This window comes from Glycine soja, chromosome 17 (assembly GCF_004193775.1).
Source record: "Glycine soja cultivar W05 chromosome 17, ASM419377v2, whole genome shotgun sequence".
Classification (NCBI taxonomy): Eukaryota; Viridiplantae; Streptophyta; class Magnoliopsida; order Fabales; family Fabaceae; genus Glycine; species Glycine soja.
In genome coordinates, this window is record NC_041018.1 from 19117566 (window position 1) to 19121474 (window position 3909).

General features: G+C 32.2%; 1 long non-coding RNA gene across 1 annotated transcript; it reads left to right on the forward strand.

Moving 5' to 3' along the window:
* The first annotated feature begins 530 nt into the window (after window positions 1-530).
* On the forward strand, window positions 531-3103 carry LOC114392029. Its single transcript, XR_003662228.1, has 4 exons — window positions 531-985; window positions 1542-1614; window positions 1828-1870; window positions 2123-3103. It is a non-coding gene; the product is annotated as an uncharacterized LOC114392029 (long non-coding RNA).
* Window positions 3104-3909: the final 806 nt, after the last annotated feature.

Sequence of the window (3909 nt, forward strand, 5' to 3'; positions counted from 1 at the left end):
GATAAATGGAGAAAATGGATTCATGCTATAGTCTCTTCCAGCTTCACGTCAGTGTTAGTAAATGGATCTCTGACAACCCAATTCAAGTTTCGTAGAGGTTTGAAATAGGGAGACCTATTGTCTTTTTTTTTTTTTAGTGGCTGAAGGTTTGTCTGGCCATATGAGGAAGGCAGGAGATGCAGGTCTATTTGATGGAGTTAAGGTAGTTGATGAGATACAATTTTCAATTTTAGAGTACACAGATGACTCAATCACTACAAGAAACTTGTGTTTTTACGACAGACATTCTACGACGGTTCTTTTGGAACCTCTTTTGGAACCACTTTAGAAAATGAGACATTGACATTTTTGTAATTATTTTATGATAAAAGTCTTTTACGATGCACATTCTAAGATGGTTATTGAAAACCACCTTAGAATGTGTATTGGTCATAAAAATTATGACGGGTTTTATTAAAAACCCGTCGTTATCTCAATTGAATTAAATAAAAAGCCCTAAATGAGTGGTCATCAACGCGCAGCAAGCAAAACTTTGGCGATCTCTCGAACCCTTGAGGGGTGTTTCCACTTCTTGTTTGAGGGGCGTTTCCACTTCTGGTTTGAGAGAGGAATGGTTGCCATTATGTTCTGAAGCTTAAGACTTTTCCATGAGCTTGACGGCGACGAGGGTGCCGATGGGGCCAAAGCCTCCGTGGCTGAGGCTCGTGTAGAAGGAGTTGGTGGCACGGCGGAGGACGGAGAAGGAGAGGCGGTGCAGCAGGGAGGTGGTGGCCGAAGAAGGGGGGTAAATCCTTTCTCGCTTACGGAATCTGCACTTGCAGATTATTCTCCATGACATGTTTTGATTCGTAAAGTATGCGCAATGAAACGAGGCATGACAAAAGTGGCTAAACCAATTTCTGTGCCCTCAAGCTCTCACCAACTTTGCTCCGGACCTTCGAAAACTGGATCTATGGCTAGAAAGAAGACACCGTCAGAACTTAGGGTAAGTTACCAAACTCTTGACCTCAATTTAGCATTCAATCTGTGTGATTATATGGAAGATGCTTCGGTTATCATAGTTCATTATTGATTTTATTATTATACATTTGTGAGTTGTGACATTTAATTTCATTTTTACTGGTCTGAGGATTGGTTGCTATATGTGCTTTTTGCTTGACTAGGTGCATGCTCTCAAGGTGTTTTTGCCTTGAAGATATTGTATAAATGGTTGCCTTGAAGTAAAATATTCCCTAGGATTATGATTTGGGAGTAAACTATGCAGACTTATTGTTTGTGATGAGTTGCATCTTTATTATTTGTCATGTAGTATTGCATATGCTCATTTCTTATTACTTGATAGAATATCTATGAAATTAATTAATTTGGTTGCTCTATCCCTTTATGAATTCTTTGTAGTCTCTTGTCTTCTCCCAAATAATTGCTACAAAATTCACTAGAAGAATGAATCTCATTTGAAATTTATGTTATATGCATGGATTTATGTATTTTTTTAATAGTTGGTAGACTCTAATAAACAATACCCTTGGCATTTGATGCAGATTTGAGGAACAGGAAGCCTCGGGGTATTTGTCGCAGAACAAGAACAGAAGAGGAGTATTTAATTTCATTTGAGTATGCTCTATATTGGCCCTACATCATAAGCACTGCAAGTTTGATTTTTGATGTTTCATTTTTTCTTTTATTCCACTTGTTTGAGTGTGCTCTATATTGGCCATACATCATAAGCACCTGAAGCTCCCTTCACTGATTTTGGAACTTTCTTCTTCCCTTATAGTTATAGGTCTAACTTGTCATTCTCATTGGCTTAAACTATTCTATTTGTAGGTACTCTTCCTGCTAAATTGATGGAAAACTTGAATTGACAATGGTAAGTTTGAGAAGGCGCAGACTTTTCCTATAAAAGTACTTCTGAGGTTTTTGGTCTTGGTATGTGTTTAGGGAATCTTTTAGTATTTAGCATTCCATTTCAATGAACTATATGTCAGAATGATTCAAACATTTATGAAGTATGACTTTCTTGCTCATTTATCATCAGTTAGTCATCTTGTTGCCAATAAAGTTGTTTTATTAATCTTATTTTCACCACTTGTTTCTTGTTTTTATCTGTAATTTTCTCCAGGTATGCTCAAGATGAGGAAGCTGCTGATGATCAAGAGGAGACAGGATGGAAGTACATTCATGGGGATGTTTTCCGGTTTCCAAAGTACAAGTTTTTCTTTTCAGCAGCCCTTGGTTCTGGTACTCAATTATTCACTCTGTAAGAATCTTCTAATTGCTCTTTCTCCCAGTGTTGATTTTTTTTTCCATTTTCTATATTATAGTGAATTTCTTTATGCTTGTGCAGTACAATCTTTATGCTTGTGTAATGTGATTTTCACTAGAAATAATATTATCTACTCCGATATTAGTAATTCAGTTAGTTTTCATATTGTCCTTGGTTTAAAGGATATGGTCAATGGCTAGGAAAAGAGGGGGAAATTTAAAGAAGTTGTAGGCATATTTATATTTTTACTACTAATTAGAAAACAAGAAATAAGTTCTCTATCTTCACTACTTTGTCCACAAAATATCAAAAAATTCTTTATTATATTCACACTTATATTTTTTGAATAAAATATTTAAAATTATAGTATAAATATTAAATTTTAATTACTATTATCTAAAAGTTGTAATTTTGTAACATGGTTATTCTGCATGTAATTTTGTAACATGTTATTCTGGATGTTAGTTATGTCTCTCTGTTTTTTTCCCTCTCCTTGTACTTGTTCTCTTTTTTCTCCCTTTCCATTACCCATTCTGGCACACGAGTTTAATTCATCAACTGGCTACAATTTAGTTTGGGATTTTAAGATTTTTACCATAGATACTTGATCTGTCAATTTTCTGTAAAATGACTATGAATCATGTATATTATCTCAGTTGACTTGAACCAGAGTTTTTGTAGAATACAACAGTGTTTCTTGTTTGATTGAATAAATAGACAGTACTTGTGTATTAGACTGTATTATGTCCAAATAGACTTCCTATTAGTCATATTATATCTTCTCAAACAAGCAGATAAGTGTCCAGGCAATCATAATAACATTAGTTTTCTTACCTATTTAATTAAGTACTAGTCAGTGGCATTGGTGAGACTTTTGTTGATGGTATAATGGAAGGGATGCACGTTAGAATATTTAGCATAGTTAAGATTTTGAGACTTTTGGGATTTTAAGATTTTTACCATACTGAACATATAATACTTATTTGATATATATAACAATTAATGATATATATATATATATATATATATATATATATATATATATATATATATATATATATATATTAGTTTAGCTAAAATGGTAGTAATGCAAGTATATTCTCTATCTGTTTTTTTTTTTTATTTTACTTATCCACTTTTAATTTTTAATTTAAAAGACTAAGATAATATTAATTATTTTTCAATTATATCCTTTTCATATTTTTTTCAATTATACTTCCTTGTATAATTCCTCTTTTGCACGCGTTTACTTTGACTGTTGGTCTTCTTTGTATACTTCCTCTTTTTTCTTATTATTTTTCTTTTAAGGTAGTATATTCTTTTTTTAAAAAAATGAATAACATGAATTGTTATTATAAAAAAAAATTAGCATGTAGTTATTAATTCATTTAAGTATTTAGGCAAAATATTAATAAATGAGCGTAGTGTTGAAAAAAATTAATACTTTCTTAAAGATGAACATTATTTACATATATAATATGGTGGATTCTACGGTATATGAGAATCGAAAAAAAAATTGAAGACTTGTATCAAGGTTTTTAGATGTTTAATCGACAAGAATATGCAAAACTTTTCAATTTTGATGAAGACCATAATATATCAATAAACGTTCAATTGAATATCAATATCATTTGCATCTATAC